This window comes from Ursus maritimus, unplaced genomic scaffold, assembly GCF_017311325.1.
Source record: "Ursus maritimus isolate PB19 unplaced genomic scaffold, ASM1731132v1 scaffold_5, whole genome shotgun sequence".
Lineage (NCBI taxonomy): Eukaryota > Metazoa > Chordata > Mammalia > Carnivora > Ursidae > Ursus > Ursus maritimus.
In genome coordinates, this window is record NW_024426663.1 from 10,041,411 (window position 1) to 10,059,800 (window position 18,390).

Here is an 18,390-nt window from a genome sequence, read left to right on the forward strand (position 1 = left end):
CATGAATCTTTGCCTATTAAGGTCACGGGAATTCTTACAATAAAGAAACATGTTTAATTCAACATTCCCAACTTGATAAGATTTGTGTTTCCTGCTATGTGACTAGGAGTGTTTTGCTTAATACAGTTACACAAATGAAGTATTAATTTTCAAGGGGGAAAGATGAACACTAAAGATGTGCTGAATATACACCATAGTCTTTATTAATTAATAAGTTACTTTAGGATACTGCAAAATTTCAGAGTTCTCATTATATGCTATTATTTTAAAAGTAGAAAAATTAGGAAAAATTTTTATTCTTTACTAATCTCAGTACATGTCCTGGAAATAACATGTTAAAGTAGGATTCTAAAATAGGCTACTTCTTTGTCATTTGTGTTGATTTGACAGGAAATGAAGAAAAAAATTAGCAGTATGGATTTTGACATTTGTTTTTAAATATTTATGTATGTATGTATGTATGTGTTTATTTATTTATTTATGTAATTTCCACACCCAATGTGGGGCTCAAACTCACAATCCCAAAATCAATAGTCGCATGTTCCACTGACTGAGCCAGTCAGGTGACCCTGATTTTGACATTACTTTTTAGTATCTAAATATCTATATCTCTATCTATATCTCTATAAAACATATAAATATATATAGGCTCTGTAATTAGAAAACATTAATAACCTGGGATCTTTCTAATTCCAGAGTTTTTCTTCTTCCCCATTCTAATGTTAGTATTGTTACTGTTGTTGTTTTTGAGAATGACATACTGAATTTTGTTTCTAACTGTAAAGATTTCAGTTGTCTGAAAAAATAACTATCTTAACTATCAAAAGTAACAAAAATCTCTGACACTTTTTCTGATCCAGTCTTGGATATATTAGGTGATCTAATATAGGTTGAATGATTAATTCGTCTCCTCACAAATGAGTATGCAGGTATTTAAGTATAAAGAAGAATCATTTTATTTTCAGATCCATGCTACACTATGTCATGAGAGGTAAATCTATATTAACGAAAATAGAATCTATTTTTGCTGTCATATATGATTATGCACACATATGCATCAAATATTTTGGCTCAAAAGGGATTATATATAACATATAAATTCATTATTTGTTTATGAAGAGTATATTTATCATAAATTTATCAGAAAAATCATAAATTAGCAGATTCAACTACACCTTTAATTCTCATCACTCAAAACTTCTTTTCTACAGATTGCATTGGCCCTTCATCAGTTACTACTTTGGTATTTATTAGCTGATATTCATGTTGATTTAAACTCTGTCCCAATTGGATTTATAACTCCTTGCAGTCATGAGCTGAGTCTCTAGGTTTCAATATCCTATTAGATACACTTTCTCAGCACTAATAAATCTCATGTTAGCAATGTGGTCAAAGGAGGATTAGTAAGGCTTGGCAGATTGAAATATCCTTCTGCTCATTGTCTCCCCTTCTCCCTGTACTGGTAGACGCATTCTTCTTCATTCTTCTCTTTCATTTCATAATTTTAATTACCCAGTGAATTTTTTTGTTATACACTAAAGAATACTGTGACTGAGTGTAAAGGACTCTTGGGGGGAAAATATCAAATATAAATATTTTGTAAATGAAGTAATAGAGGGTGTTTCTACAAATCTGAAAAATTGTTTTGGGTACCAGATGACAGCATTTTTCGCTTTCATACCTTTTATCATTTAATACTCCTCTGAAACCCAGTATTTGTTTGCTTGACTCTGACCCAATAAAATATAGTCCAAATAAAAGAAGTGAAAAAATTATTTGGAAACAATATGGGTACATACACTTGCATTTACACACACACACACACACACACACATATATGTGGCATATATATACCACATAAGACTATAAATTTAAGCATGATCTCTTCAAAGTAAAATGGTGAGATAAATATACTTTGTACCACAAAGATGCCAGTTTTGAGCATCTAATTAGCCTTCTAATTTGGAACATACTGTAATTGGGTCTCCTCTATTATGAGAGTTGAAATTGAAAACAAGTGTGCATTTCTTACATTTATATTCCTAAATTGTCAAACATAATTGTTTTTTTTTATTTCTGCAGGTAATTGACTTGTAATTTTTATGTTATTGCTATATATTTCTGCCTAGGAATCTCTTTATAATTCACATCCCCTGCAAAGTCTTCATTTCAAGGACTACAGAATGTTTTACAACATAAACTCACTTATATAGCTTCACAGAAATAGTATTGTCTAAAAAGGAGTCACTTTGTAAATCAACTAATAAAACATTTTAGCACACTTTCTTATGGTCCACAACCTTTTTTTTAATTATAAACTCACTATAAAAGTATAGAGTATCTGGAAATAAAAACAGAATATGCAATCATTTTAATTTCTTAGATGTTTAGCCATGTTTACACTGATATGATATACCTTAAATTGTTTTGTATTTTCAAATATTACACCTTGAAGGAACTAACAAGTCTGAAAGAGGATGTTTACGCTTTGAAGACCAAAAGTTTATAGATTTACTTGTTTACCTAAGATTTATTTAAATATATGATTTAGCCTGGAAGTAAAAGTATATCACTCTGCTTACACCTCTGTGACAAGAACAAGTAAGTTACAGTGCTCTCTATCTTACTGAAAAAGTTAGAAAATTTACTTTTCTCTGTGAGCTCAAAAAGAGAGCCAGACGGGGATGAGCTCTGATCATACCTACCATAGACAAATAGTCATACAGTTGACCCGTGAACAATACAGGTTTGAAATCCATGGGTTCAATTGTATGAGATTTTTTTTAACAATACAGTACTGTAAATTATTTTCTCTTCCTTATGACTTTTTTAACAACTTTTCCTCTAACTTCCCTTATTGTCCAGAATGGACTGAGAAGCCCCCTCAAAATCAATAAAAACAGGTCAACACCCAGACATTTAATAGTGAAACTTACAAATCTCAGAGACAAAAAGAAAATCCTGAAAGCAACTCAGGACAAGAGGTCGGTAACCTACAAGGATAGAAACATTAGATTGGCAGCAGACCTATCTACAGAGACCTGGCAGGCCAGAAGGGACTAGCGTGATATATTCAGGGTGCTAAATGAGAAAAATATGCAGTTGAGAATACTTTATCCAGCTAGGATGTCGTTCAAAATAGAAGGAGTGATAAAAAACAAACAAACAAACAAAAAAAAACTTCCAGGACAAACAGAAACTGAAAGAATTTGTGATCACCAAACTATCCCTATAAGAAATACTAAAAGGGATCCTCTAAGCAAAGAGGGAGCCCAAAAGTAACATAGACCAGAAAGAAACAGAGACTATATAAAGTAACTATCACTTTACAGGTTATACAATGGCACTAAATTAATATCTTTCAATAGTTAATCTGATTGTAAATGGGCTAAATGCCCCAGTTAAAAGACACAGGGTATCAGATTGGATTAAAGCAAGACCCATCAATTTACTGTCTGCAAGAGACTCATTTCAGTCCCAAAGACACCTCCAGATTGAAAGTGAGGGGGTGGAAAATCATTTGTCATGCTAATGGACATCAAAAGAAAGCTGGGGTGGCAATCCTAATATCAGAAAAATTAGATTTTAAACCAAAGGCTGTAATAAGAGATGAGGAAGGACACTATATCATAATTAAAGGGTCTATCCAATAACAAGATCTAACAACTATAAATATTTATGCCCGTAACATGGAGCAGCCAATTATATAAGCCAATTAATAACAAAATCAAAGAAACATATCAATAATAATACAATAATGGTAGGGGACTTTAACACCCCCCTCACCGCAAAGGACAGATCATCTAAGCAGAAGGTCAACAAGGAAATAAAGACTTTGAATGATACACTGGACCAGATGGACTTCACAGATATATTCGGAACATTCCATCCTAAAGCAAGAGAATATACATTCTTCTCTAGTGCACATGGAACACTCTCCAGAATAGATTACACACTGGTTCACAAATCAGGTTTGTGAACCTTTTTGGCACCAAAAGATTGGGATCATTCCCTGCAAATTTTCAGACCACAATGCTTTGAAACTGGAACTCAATTACAAGAGGAAATTTGGAAAGAACTCAAATACATGGAGGCTAAAGAGCATCCTACTAAAGAATGAGTGGGTCAACCAGGAAATTAAAGAAGAATTTTAAAAAATTCATGGAAACAAATGAAAATGAAAACACAACTGTTCAAAATCTTTGGGATGCAGTGAAGGTGGTCCTAAGAGGCAAGTATATCTTGTTTCTCAAGAAACAAGAAAGTTCTCAAATATACAACCTAACTTTACACCTAAAGGAGGTGGAGAAAGAACAGCAAATAAAGCCTAAACCCAGCAGTAGAAGAGAAATAATAAAGATTAGAGCAGAAATCAATGAAATAGAAACCAAAGAACAGTAGAACAGATCAAAGAAAATAGGAACTGGTTCTTTGAAAGAATTAGTAAAATCAATAAATTGCTGGCCAGACGTAGGAAAATGACAAGAGAAAGGGACCAAGTAAATAAAACCATGAATGAAGAAAAACAATTATAAGAACATATCGTGAGCAACAGTATGCCAACAAATAAGGCAATCTGAAAGAAATGGATGCATTCCTAGAGATATATAAACTACCAAAACAACCAGGAAGAAATAGAAAACCTGAACAGACCCATAACCAGCAAGGAAATTGAAGCAGTAATTTAAAATCTCTCAAAAACAAGAACCCAGGGCCCAATGGCTTCCCAGGGGAATTCTACCCAACTTTTAAAGAAGAAATAATACCTATTCTTCTGAAGCTGTTCCAAAAAATACAAATGAAAGGAAAACTTCCAAACTCATTCTATGGCCTCATACCTTGATCCCAAAATCAGACAAAGACCCCAGAAAAAGGAGAATTACAGACCATTATCCCTGATGAACATGGATGCCAAAATTCTTACCAAAATACTAGCCAATAGGATCCAACAGTACATTAAAAGGATTTTTCACCACAACCAAGTGGGATTTATTCCTGGGCTGCAAGGATGGATTGACAACCACAAATCAATCAATTGATGCATTACATAAATAACAGAATGGACAAGAACCATATGATCTCTCAATAGATGCAGAAAAAGCATTTGACGAAGTACAACATCCTTTCTTAATTAAAACCCTTCACAGTGTAGGGATAGAGGGAATATGCCTCAATATCATAAAAGCTATATATGAAAAGCCCATAGCAAAGATTATTCTCAATGGGGAAATACTGAGAGCTTTCCCCCTAAGGTCAGGAACACAACAGGGATGTCCACTATCACCACTGCTGTTCAACATAGTACTAGAAGTCCTAGCCTCAGCAATGAGACAACAGAAAGAAATAAAAGATATCTGAATTGGCAAAGAAGAAGTCAAACTCTCACTCTTCGCAGATGATATGATACTCTATATGGAAATCCCAAAAGACTCTACCCTAAAATTGCTAGAACTCATACAGGAATTCAGCAAAGTGGCAGGATATAAAATCAATGCACAGAAATCAGTTGCATTCCTATACCTTAACAATGAGACAAAAGAAAGGAATTAAGGAGTTGATCTCATTTACAATTTTACCCAAAACCATAAGATATCTAGGAATAAACCTAACCAAAGAGGCAAAGGATCTGTACTCAGAAAACTATAGAAAATTCATGAAAGAAATTGAGGAAGACATAAAGAGATGCGAAAAAAAAAAAAAGTACCATACTCATGGATTGGAAGAACAAATACTGTTAAAATGTCTATGCTACTTAGAGTAATCTACGAATTCAATGTAATCCCTATTAAAATACCATCAACTTTTTTTCACAAAGCTGGAACAAACAACCCTAAAATTTGTATGGAACCAGAAAAGGCCCTGAATAGGCAAAGGAATTTAAAATGAAAATCAAAACTGGTGGCATCACAATGCTGGACTTCAAGTTCTATTTTAAAGCTGTAATCATTAAAACAGTATAGTACTGGCACAAAAATGAACACATAGATTCATGGAACAGAACAAAGAACCCAGAAATGGACCCTCAACTCTATGGTCAGCAAATATTTGACAAAGCAGGTAAGAATAGCCAATGGAGAAAAGACAATCTTTTCAACAAGTGGTGTTGGAAAAATTGGACAGCCACATGTAGAAGAATGAAACTGGACCATTTCCTTACCCCATACATAAAAATAGACTCAAAAGGGATGAAAGACCTAAATATGAGACAGGAATCCATCAGAATCCTAGAGGAGAACACAGGCAGCAACCATTTGACCTCGGCCACAGTAACTTCTTGCTAGACATGTCTCCAAAGGCAAGGGAAACAAAAGCAAAAATTAACTATTTGGACTTTGTCAAGACAAAAAGGTTTTGCACAGCAAAGGAAATAGTTGACAAAACCAAAAGACAACCAGCAGAATGGGAGAAGATATTTGCAAATGACTTATCAGCTAAAGGGCTAGTATCTAAGATATATAAAGAACTTATCAAACTCAACACCCAATAAGCAAATAATCCAATCAAGAAATGGGCAGAAGACATGAACAGACATTTCTCCAAAGAAGACATACAAATGGCCAACAGTCACATGAAAAGATGCTCAACATCACTCATCATCAGGGAAATACAAATCAAAACTACAATGAAATATCTCCTCACACCAGTCAGAATGGCTAAAATTAACAAGTCAGAAAACCACAGATGTTGGGGGCTCCTGGGTGGCTCAGTCATTAAACGTCTGCCTTCGGCTCAGGGCGTGATCCCAGCATTCTGGGATCGAGCCCCGCATCAGGCTCTTCTGCTGGGAGCCTGCTTCTTCCTCTCCCACTCTCCCTGCTTGTGTTCCCTTTCTCACTGTCTGTCTGTCAAATAAATAAATAAAAATCTTTAAAAAAAAGAAAAAGAAAAAGAAAACCACAGATGTTGGCAAGGATGCGGAAAAGGGGGAACCCTCCTACACTGTTGGTGGGAATGCAAGCTGGTGTATCCACTCTGGAAAACAGTATAGAGGTTCCTCAAAAAGTTGGAAATAGAGCTACCCTGTGATCCAGCAATTGCACTACTGATTATTTACCCCCAAAATAGAAATATAGTGATCTGAAGGGGCACCTGCATCCCAATGTTCATAGCAGCAACGTCCACAATAGCCAAACTATGGAAAGAGCCCAGATGTTCATCAACAGATGAATGGATAAAGAAGATGTGGTGTATATATATACAATGGAATATTACATAGCCATCAAAAAATGAAATCTTGCCATTTGCAATGACGTGGATGGAACCAGACGGTATTATGCTAAGTGAAGTAAGCCAATCAGAGAAAGACAACTATCATATGCTCTCACTGATATGTGGAATTTAAGACACAAAACAGAGGATCATAGGGGAAGAGAGGAAAAAATAAAATGAGATGAAACTAAGGGAGACAAACCATACGAGATTCTTAATAATAGGAAACAAACTGAGGGTTGCTGGAGGGGAAGGAGATGAGGGATGGGGTAACTCGGTGATGGACATTAAGGAGGGCATGTGATATAATGAGCACTGGGTATTATACAAGACTGATGAATCACAGGCCTGTACCTCTGAAACCAATAATAATTAATTGAATTTAAGTTAAAAATTTAAAATATATATAATTTAATATTAATGCCAACATTGAACATTTCAGTTATTGTCAAATTAATTATACTACTCTAAAAAAAATATGTGTGTGTGGATTTAGGTTGCATTAGTTCCTACAGAAGGTTGTATAATAAATAATAACATCCTGCTTGCCCTGAGTCTGCTGCTTACTCTCATTTAACTTCCAGAAACAATAACTTTTGTTTTATATTTCAGATTTTTCATTTTTAGCTTCTATAACTCTAAATAATACATAAATGCAAAATGTTACTGATTTATTAACTTTAGTGAACAAAAGAAGAGCTTATGCCCATACAAATTCTTTCATCACAAAGTTTCATGCCCCAACTTCAAATTTGGTATATTTGTGCTATATACTTTATATACATATACTACATATGTAAATCTCTAATTCTTATTTCATTAGCCTAACAATATCTCTTGGCTTCTCATTATGTAATATGACCATCTTAGAAGCTCTGCCATTTACCTCCATCTTCCCACCCTATCACAAATTTTCCCCTTCTAATATTTATCCCATTTAGTACTATACTTTTGAGGTACAATACCTCTAAAAGTTCTATAAGTTAAAAACCAATAAATGAGGTACATATTTTCATAAATTTGTAAATTATTTTTTGTTATAGAGCCAAAAATGCCCTCAGATTACTTTTGTCTCTCTTGATTCCAACAACACAATTTCTCTGTTATGAGTTCTAGATTGAAAACTATTGTCTTCCCTCATGTTGCAAAAATCATGCCATATTTTATTTTGAACTACTGTTTGGACAATTTGAACTATTATTTTCTTGTATTTGGCTTTCTCCTCTATATCTATCAATTTTTGTTCTTTACTTCTATTAAAAAGATGGATTTCTAAAGACAATTCCTTTCAAAACAAGCGTATGTTTTGAGTGGAAGTGGGGATAATACTGGTGGTGTGCTGTAGAAATTGGAACTAATTAATGTTGTTTCTCTTTATAGTAATGTATGCTTGGCCATATGTTATTATCTATAATATCAGATACTTGTCCAGGTCTTTTTATCACCTACGACTTGCAAGGCTGGGTCCTCTGTATTTTGCTTAGAAGATGGGCTTTCACTTACATCGGAAACCGGGGATGTACTGTATGGTGACTAACATAATATATTAAAAAATCATTAAAAAAAAAAAGAAGATGGGCTTTCATACATAAAATATATATTGTCAAGGCAAGAAACAACAATTGTTGGAGAGGATGTGGAGAAAGGGGATCCCTCCTACATTGTTGGTGGGAATGCAAGTTGGTACAGCCACTCTGGAAAACAGTGTGGAGGTCCCTTAAAAAGTTAAAAATTGAGCTACCCTATGATCCAGCCATTGCACTACTGGGTATTTACCCCAAAGATACAGACGTAGTGAAGAGAAGGGCCATATGCACCACAATGTTCATAGCAGCAATGTCCACAATAGCTAAATTGTGGAAGGAGCCGAGATGCCCTTCAACAGATGACTGGATTAAGAAGTTGTGGTCCATATATACAATGGAATATTACTCAGCTATCAGAAAGAACGAGTTCTCAACATTTGCTACAACATGGACAGCACTGGAGGAGATAATGCTAAGTGAAATAAGTCAAGCAGAGAAAGACAACTATCATATGATTTCTCTCATCTATGGAACATAAGAACTAGGATGATCGGTAGGGGAAGAAAGGGATAAAGAAAGGGGGTAATCAGAAGGGGGAATGAAACATGAGAGACTATGGACTATGAGAAACAAACTGAGGACTTCAGAGGGGAGGGGTGGGGAATGGGTAGGCCGGTGATGGGTAGTAAGGAGGGCACGTATTGCATGGTGCACTGGGTGTTATACACAACTAATGAATCATCGAGCCTTACATCGGAAACCGGGGATGTACTGTATGGTGACTAACATAATATAATAAAAAATCATTAAATAAATAAATAAATAAATAAATAAATAAATAAATAAAATGGCAAAAAAAAAGAAATGTAAAAAAATATATATATTGTCAAAAACTTTTATCCAATGATACTAATTATGATGATAATTTTTGAGAAATTGTGATGTCTGTGAGAAGAGAAAACAGACGATCATGTGAAAAAAGGATGGCTAAATATACCTAAAATATACTAACTTTTCAGATTTTATAAAAAAGTCAGGGTCTCTTTTTATACTTTCATATTATTATAATTATTTATCAAACATAATGTAGTTATGATTAAATGAGTAATCAGTACTTTACTATTTCCTCTCTAAAAGCATAGATTGTCTCATTATTGCTTACCATAATATCTTCACATAATGATAGGACATTTTCCTGATAATTTTTTGGAGAATAAAAAGATGAATAATGAGGCAAGAAAGGCGTTGTGTGATGTTTAAGAATACAATTATATATTGCATTTGCCAGAAAGTTCTGGTCTACCAGGTAACCTTTTATTTTTTCTCCTATAAAATTAGAAAATCATCTAATCATACATACTTCAATTAAAATATTACTTCTTTAAATAGTCAACTTCATATGTATTTCTCTATTTTATGTTAATTTTCAATACCATTATCATCACTCACATATCCATAACTAATATGCAATATCTCAATGACATTTTTTTCTCTACATAAGTGGATTTCATACCCAGAAGATGGATTTAATGGCACATTTATGATGAAATAAATAATAATAGTCTAACAGAATGGCAACCAACATATATCTATATCTATATCGATATCGATATCGATATAGATATATCTATATCACTAAAGTCTAAAATACTTACAGGAAGAAAGATTATAAACCAAATCAAATTATTTAGTAATTCATTCAATAATAAAGATGTTCTGGTTATAGAGTTTGAACTGGGTTTATAGTGTGAATTTAAAAGAGAAAGTATTTATCCCTTAAAAATAAAGTTTACCCTTTCTAGAAGAGGAGACAGATAAACTAAGTGGATACATTATAAGAAAAGAGATTGTGAGAATTTCTGTAAATAAAATAAATAAGGAAGTATGTTATAACATTGAGAAAACTTCTTTTTGATCAGATAGTCAGAAAAAGCCTTTTTGAATAATGGACAAAAAGAATTTCAATGATTCATACAAAATTCTTTTTTGAAACTTCTGCACATCAACTATCACTAAGCTTTGTCAAATTCATCAGTGAAGTAATTACATAGTGTTTATATACATATAATTTTTATGTTTTTAAGAAAAAAGAATAAGAAATTGTCTATCATATGTAGAAAATTCCCTGCCAAAAAGCCAACACTGTTATGTTTTTTGTTTGTTTGTTTGTTTTGTTTTTTGTGGAACTTAAACCACTATACAACAACAGGACAATTAAATATTTTCAAATTAAAAGGTTGATTAAAAGGTGATTAAAAAGTCGTGATTTGAGAGTGTTTAGTAGGGTGTAGACATGGGAGAAATAATGCAGGATGAATATTAAAATAATCACAGGAGGAATTAGTTTTAGATACTAAGGACTCTGCCAACTAGTGTGATAGAAGATGGGGTAAAAGGAATAGTTACATATGATTTAATTCACACATATGGCAAACTTATTACTTGTGGGATCTGTCACTGCTATTAAATAAATTTTATTGCTCTAATAAATATCACTTCTTTCTCCATTTATATTGTTGTCCCTGATATGGAATTGTATAGTAAATCATTGAAGTTATCCAATTTAATGGCGAATTTAGATGTCATTCCATATGCCATTCCAACAGCTTAGCCAACAGGTTAAAAAAGAAAAACTAAAAGTTACCACCAGAGCAGTGCTTGAATGTAGTGATAACCTAGAAAAGAGTTGACAATTAGAAAAGCAATTCATTCAGTTTGGACTGCAAAATAATTTCAGACAGGTTCATAGAATTTCTATTGTGAACGCTGCAGTCCAATTCAGCTTTTCATTTGTTGATACCTCTATTTAGGAGGAATTAATTAGGATGATGATTAACTAGAGAGGATTGGGATTGACCTAGAGACAGTTCCAATTAATGCAAAAGTCACGGAAAGTATAGGATTGTGGATCTATCACATCAATCTCCACATGTGGAAGGATCCTTATCATTTGATGCTGTGTCACATTTGCAAACAAGACTGCTCCAACACTGAAGCATCAGCTTTAGCTGTAACAATTTCAACACAGTATTTCCAATTCTCTAAAATGTTTATCACTCAAACAGAAGTTGGATAGGGCACAGAGTTACTCATTTATTTTGACAAAATAGCAACTCAAGGAAATACATCTATGAAGTGTCCACCAACTGCTTCAGCACTTGCTGTGTCAGTGCATGGCATGGCAGGTGGTTTGCTTGGAAAGTGGAATACAGGTACCTCTTCCAATTCATCACAACCCCTTCCCTGATGCTGCAGTAGTAGCACAACATCTGGTTCCAGATAGACAATGAACAAAGATACAGATATACAGAGAAAATAGTGATGGCAAATGAAATAATCCATTCCCCTCCCCTAAACGAGCAAAATAAAATAACACAGGTCCTTGGGGAAAGCTACCAGACAAAAACCAGTTAACCTGGGGCACCAGGTTAACTCAACTCAACTCTCCTAGTTGAGTGTCCATCTCTTGATTTCAGCTCAGGTCATGATCTCAGGGTCATGAGATGGAGCCCCACCTCAAGCTCTGTGTTCAGCAAGAAGTTTGCTTGAGATTCTCTCTCTCCCTCTCCCTCTGCTACCCCCACCCCACTTTCTCGCTCATAAATAAATAAATAAATAAATAAATAAATAAATCTTTTAAGAGAAGAAAACAGTTAACCAGTAGAGTCTATTTTCAGGCATCACAAGAGCAGATTATCTGTTTTATAGGTTGAGACAATAAAAATATCTGGTGTTATGGCACTCAACAAAAGTGCAGTTCAGATAGTGATTATAAAGGTTAACATTTTAAAAGCGCAAACTTTAATAACTTGACATCACTATTTCAGCCAGCATTTTAAAAGAATTATCAGCTACTAAGTCACCACCTGATAATGAATCACTGGTTGCTTTTGAAACCAATTTATTTCCTTTCCAAAGCAATTTCAGACAAATTCATAGCTATTAAAATAATTAAATACAAGTGACATGCTGGGAAAAATGTAGAGGAAAGAAAACATTCTGAAATAGTCATTACTTCTTAAAAGTGAAATCCCGCAGATTGGACTACTGAGTTATTGGTTTCTCAATCAGTCAAATAATCAGAAAAGGGAGGTTTTTCTTTCTGCATTTTTAAATTTAACTTAATTCTATAATTGAGGTATGCTTGGCATGCAAGACCTGCACATATCTAAAGTGTACAATTTGATGTTTTGACATGTGACACACCAATGAAACTATCACCATAATGAAGATACCAAGCATATGCATCACCTTCGAATTTTCTTTGTGCCATTTTATCATGCCTCCTTTTTACCACTCCTGGAACCCCTGCCTGAGACACCACTGATCTGTGGTCTGTCCCTATGGTTTAGTTCGCATTTTCTAGAACTTTATATAATTAAAACAATACAGTATAGACTTATTTTTGTCTGGCTTTTTCCACTCAGCATAATTAGTTTGAGACTCATCAATATTGTACTATATATCAATAGTGCATTTGTGTATTGCTGAGTAGTATAACACTACGTTGCCATAGGACAGTTTGCTTATCCACTAACCTGTAGATAAACAATTTTGGTTATTACAAATAAAGATGCTATGCACATTGTGTAGACATCTCTGTGTAGACTCACACTTTCTTTTCCCTTGGATAAATGCTTAGGAATGCAATGACAGGATCATGCGAGAGGTGTCTGTTTACATTTTAAGAAACTGGGGATTCCAAAGTAATAACATTTTACATTGTCATGACCAGGTTTTAGAGTTCCAGTTCCTCCACATGACTACTAAAAGTTCATATTTTAGCTAAAGTTATTCTAATTGGTGTGTAAGTGTATACTGTTTTCTTAATTTGGTTTAATTTGTATTTTGCTAATAACTCATGATATTAGGTATCTTTTCCTATGGTTATTTGCCATTTATGTATCTCCTTTGGTAAAGTGCCTATTCAAATCTTTGTGCTTTTAAAAATATTTGGGTATTTTGTTATCTTATAATTGAGTTTTGAAGAATTTTTTACAATATGTATAAAGTGAATAAAAATTCTTAATCAGACCAATAATTTGCAAATATTTCTCCAAGTCCTTAACTCTCAAACTTGTCTTTTTGTTTCCCATATAGTGTCTTCCAAAGAGCAGAAGTATATATGGAAGGAGGGGGAGTGAAGATGGCAGAGTAGTAGGGGGACCCTACGCTTGCCTCATCCCTGCTAGATAAATATCGTCATTCTGAACACCAAAGAAATCAATCTGAGGACTGAGAGAACAAACTACACAACTAGTGGAAGAGAAGAGCCCACACTGTGGAAGTTAGGAGGTGCAGAGACACGATTTAGGAGAGAAAAGGATCATGGATGCTGCAGAGGGAAGGGAGCCCTGATCACAGAGAGAAGAGAGAGAGAGAGTGCAGTTCATAGGGGATCATACAAGGAAAACACTTTCTCAAAGCCATCTACTGAGAAAATGAGAGGGGCTGATTATCGTGAGTTTTTACGACCAGCAGAACTCAGAGACTGTAGTTTTGGAGGTCCATGGTACAGTTGGTGTTGAGCCCTGCGGGCACTGTGGAGCTCCTATGGAAAAGGAGGGCAGAGGAGTGGGAGCAGGTGCTGGGTCTGAGGATCCCCTGGGATGCACTGAGAGAGATGGTTCTCCCGCCTTGGAGTGCAGCTGGGAGAGGTGACATTGCCTTTCCAGGGACAAAAGAGTCGATGGGTGCCATTCCACTGCCCAGTCCCTTAGCATAGGGGCAGAGACACCTGCTGAGGGCAACTAACCTAGACTCCAGCTTTTTGCTGTGCTTTATTCTAAACTCCATGTTCCTGCACATTGATGCCACTGCCCTTCTGGGACAAACCTGCACCAGCCTCAGAGTTGTAAGATCCTCCCGCAGAGGACCAGCACAAATCTCCTCCATGCCAGGTCCCTTAACTTTGGGGTTTTGATACTCAGTCAGTCTGCCTCAGCTAAAACAGAGGTGCACTGCACTGCTGAGTGAGCAGATGGCCCAGACACAGACGGGGTGAAGGCAGGGATCTGAGGGACACCTCAGACATATGAGGGGAAATAATTTCCTCTTCTGTGAGGGCTTCCAGATAGTGGTGGTTGTAAACTCTCCTCTCTGGGGATGAGGGAGAGGGTGGGAACCATTTTCCTCCCCCAGCCCATCAGCATGGACTGACTTCAGTGAGTAGCACAGCACCAAAAGTGGAAACCTAAACCACTTACACCAGCCTCCCACCCCCTTTGCGCTCTGCAGGTGCTTCTTTACTGGGGCAAGTGTTCCTGAGAGTCAGAGTGCAGGCCCCTACTCCAGAAGACCAACACAAACTCCCCACATGCACCAAGTCTACTAACCATAGAGTGCTGCAAAGCTTCAGCTCCAGGGGAAATAAGATCAAGCCTCTTTTAACAAGCAGACCAGAGCACACTTAGTTAAAACTAGCCACACTCTGGACAAGGTCCAAACACTCCCACTTCAGGCAAGAAGAATCTCCACAGGAAAGATTGCCAAAAACCTGAGGGAAAGAGCAGACAAAACACAGCAACAGAGTACAAACAGCATACACCAGAAACACTCCCTAAAGCACCGGGCCTGGACAGTATATGACCTTTTCATCTTTGTTTTTTCCTTTTTAAGGATTGTATTTATTTATTTTAGAGAGAGAGTGCCCGTGTGCATGAGCAGGAAGAGGAGAAGAGGGGGAAGGAGAGGGAAAGGGAGAGAATCTCAAGCAGACTCCACACTAAGTGCAGAGCCCAACATGGGGCTCAATCTCGTGATCCTGAGATCATGACCTGAGCCAAAACCAAGAGTCACACACTTAACTGACTGAGCCACCCAGGCACCCCTATGACCTCCTCTTAATAAAGCCATTACCCTCGGAAGAGTAAACAGCAGGCTTTCCTAACACAGAGAAGAAGACAGAGACTGAGACTAAATGCCAAGACTGAAGAATTCATCCCAAAAGAACAAATAAGAAAAATTCATAACCAGTGATCTAATAGGTACAGATATAAGTCATATGACTGATCCAGAATGTGAAAACTTCAATCATAAAGATACTAGCTGGACTTGAGCAGAGCATAGAAGACACCAGGGAGTCCCTTACTGCAGAGATAAAAGACCTACAACATAGTCAGGCCAAAATAAAAAATGCTATAACTGAGATACAAAAACAACTGGATGTAATGACCACACAGATGGAAGAAGTAGAGGAATGAAGAAGTGATATAGAAGATAAAATTATGGAAAATAATGAAGCTGAAAAGACCAGAGAAAGAAAAATATTGGATCACAAATGTGGACTCAGGGAACTCAGTGACTCTTATAAAACACAATAACATTTGTATCATAGGAGCTCCAGAGGAAGAAGAGAGGGAAGTGGGCAGAAGTTTTTTGTTTTGTTTTGTTTTTAAGACTTTATTTATTTGTTTGAGAGAGACAGAGAGAGACAGACAGAGTCCAATCAGGGGAGGGAGAGGGAGAAACAGACTCCTCTGCTGAGCAGGGAGCCCAATGTGGACTAGATCCCAGGACCCCTGGGATCACAACCTAAATGGAAGGCAGACACTTGACCAACTGAGACACCCAAGAGCCCTGGGAGGGCAAGATAAAAGCTTCTGCACAGTGAAGGAAATAATCAACAAAACTAAAAGGCAACCTTCAGAATGGGAGAAGACATTTGCAAATGGCATATCTGATAAAGGGTTAGTATTCAAAATCTTTAAGGAATTTATCAAACTCAACACCCCAAAAAACCAAATAATCCAGTTAAGAAATGGGCAGAAGACATGAATAGACATTTTTCCAAAGAAGACATCCAGATTGCTAACAGACACATGAAAAAATGCTCAGCATCACTCATCATCAGGGAAATACAAATCAAAACTACAATGAATTATCACCTCACACCAGTCAGAGTGGCTAAAATTAACAACACAGGAAACAACAGATGTTGGAGAAGATGTGGAGAAAGGGGAACCCTCTTATGCCATTGGTGGGAATGTAGACTTATGCAGTCATTTTGGAAAACAGTATGGAGGTTCCTCAAAAAGTTAAAAGTAGAACTACCCTTTGATCCAGCCACTGCACTACCAGGTATTTACCAAAGGATACAAAAATACTGATTTGAAGGAGCACATGTACCCAGATGTTTATATCAGCATTATCAGCAATAGCCAAATTATGGAAAGAACCCAAATGTCCATCAACTGATGAATGGAGAAAGAAGATGTGGTGAAGAATGAAATCTTACCATCGGCAATGATTTTTGATGGAGCTAGAGCGTATTATGCTAAGGGAAATAAGTCAGTCAGAGAAAGACAAATACCATATGATCTCACTCATATGTGGAATTTAAGAAATGAAATAGATGAACATGGTGGGGAAGAGAGAGGGGCAAGCCATAAAACAGACTCTTAACTATGGAGAACGAACTGAGGATTGCTGAAGGGGTGGTGGGTGGGGGAATGGGTTAAACGGGTGATGGGTATTAAGGAGGGCACAGGTTGTGATGAGCCTGGGGTGCTATATGAAGTTATGAATCACTAAATCCTACTCACAAAACTAATATTATACCATATGTTAACTAATGGGAATTAAAATACAAATTTGAAAAAGAAAAAGAAATTATTAAGAACCTTCCACGTGCCAAGCATTCCAGTGGACACTGGAGACACACAAGTGAGCAAAACAGGAATTATTCTCACTAAAAGAGAGCTTACAGTCTAATAGATCATGGTTGAGCTATGACTAAGAGTGTTACTCTACTTGCTGGTTCACCAAAGACAAGAATTAGAAACCTAAAGTGGTGTTAAGTTTCCTTGAATAAACATTCTATTAACATGTGAAAAAAAAAAAAGAAATATATATGGAAGACACTAGTCACATATTTTAAATAGCAGTGGGAGTCCATGGGGTTTTTAAACATACTGATTCCTGAGCCTCACTTCTAGAGTTTATGGGTCTGAGGAAGAGGTTGGGGTTACCCATTAGTTTGGGTGAAATGTATATTACTGATGAGAAAATCCCTACAATATTGATTCATTTCCTGGTTAATCAACTGAGGATATAATTTACCTTAAATAAAGTTCAATGCTTTTAAGTTCAGAGTTCAATGTGTCTTGATAAATCTTTATTGTTGTATAGCAAACATCAAAATCAAGACAAAGGATTCTACCTCCCAAGAGTTCCCTCTTGCCCCTAGGTAATCAATCCCTTCCTACCCATGCCCTTTTGTCATGCAACCAATGGTTTACTTACTTGAAGTATAGATTTGACTTTTAAGAAAATGATTCATACATAGAGTGGTATTTTGTTTTTGTTTTTTTTTTTTTTTAAAGATTTTATTTATTTATTCGACAGGATAGAGACAGCCAGCGAGAGAGGGAACACAAGCAGGGGGAGTGGGAGAGGAAGAAGCAGGCTCATAGCGGAGGAGCCTGATGTGGGGCTCGATCCCGTAATGCCGGGATCACGCCCTGAGCCGAAGGCAGACGCTTAACCGCTGTGCCACCCAGGCGCCCCATAGAGTGGTATTTTGTGTCTGGCTTATTTCACTTAGCATAATGCTTTTGAGGTGCATTCATGTTGTTGGTGGTATCATTAATCTATTCCTTTTTTGTTGATGAGTAGTATAGTAGTGATATAAGACAGTTTTAGTATTCTTCTATGA

At 36.0% G+C, this 18,390-nt stretch overlaps 1 pseudogene; it reads right to left on the reverse strand.

Annotated features, from left to right (window-relative positions):
* Positions 1–14,630, reverse strand: part of LOC103656475 — a 42,579-nt pseudogene extending 27,949 nt beyond the window's left edge.
* Positions 14,631–18,390: the final 3,760 nt, after the last annotated feature.